We start from the raw sequence: 880 nt of genomic DNA, 5'->3' as shown, positions 1-880 counted from the left end.
GCTGGCTTCCCAATCCTTGCACACACTTGAACCTAAAATAATCATCCATAAAATTTGAAAAAGGTTGAAGCGAATTACAAGGGTGTTCACCGTGGGCTGTTTACATTCATGTCGCGTCATAAAAGCATTCTGAGCCGAGGTTAAATTACAGGATTTACCCGAATGCACAAGCGCTCGTCTTCGTTTGAGTGTGTGGATAAAAACTAGAGTAGAGCGCCATCTGCTGTTAAAAACTAAGCTCAGAATCGATTCCAGAGAGAGTCACGATGCATTCGGAAGATCTCAGAATCTATTTATCGTCGCAGCCCTAAAAATGAACCCTCTGGTGCTCTTCTGTTTTTTTTTTTTTTTTTTTTTTAGAATTTTTGATTTCATTGGAATGGTATGGAACTTGGTAAATGTTTTGTTACTTGATATGTGGGGGGAAAAAATCATGGAAATGAAATGAAAAGCTACTGAAAAAATGTGTCACTTGTACAAAAAAATGGAAATGAATGGGAAATGAATTTCATCTGGTGGAAACGTTTGGTACTGCGCCCAAACTAAATTTTACTTAAAGCTCATGTTTTGCGATATCAACTTCAAAACTTGTTCAGATTGATTTTCTCACAGTTTTAGAGTAAAACAGGTTTTGTAAAATATATATTTCATATAAAATTCGAAAATTGTATTTTTGTGCATTTTTCATAATAATAAACAAATTTTATAACTATTTATAGTTTCACTTTTTTTTTTTTACTCCAGCAATAATCTGCCAAGTGTTTTCTTTAAAGGGGTCGTGAACTGAGAAACCAAAATTCCCTTGATCTTTTGACATATAAGAGGTCATTGTACTACTACTACTAAATATAATGTAGAAACTTCAAAATAGAAACTTAAA

This window comes from Sinocyclocheilus grahami, unplaced genomic scaffold (assembly GCF_001515645.1).
Source record: "Sinocyclocheilus grahami isolate Dianchi unplaced genomic scaffold, SAMN03320097.WGS_v1.1 scaffold16730.1, whole genome shotgun sequence".
NCBI lineage: Eukaryota > Metazoa > Chordata > Actinopteri > Cypriniformes > Cyprinidae > Sinocyclocheilus > Sinocyclocheilus grahami.
The sequence above is the reverse complement of the archived record's forward strand: the minus strand, read 5'-3'. Positions refer to the sequence as shown.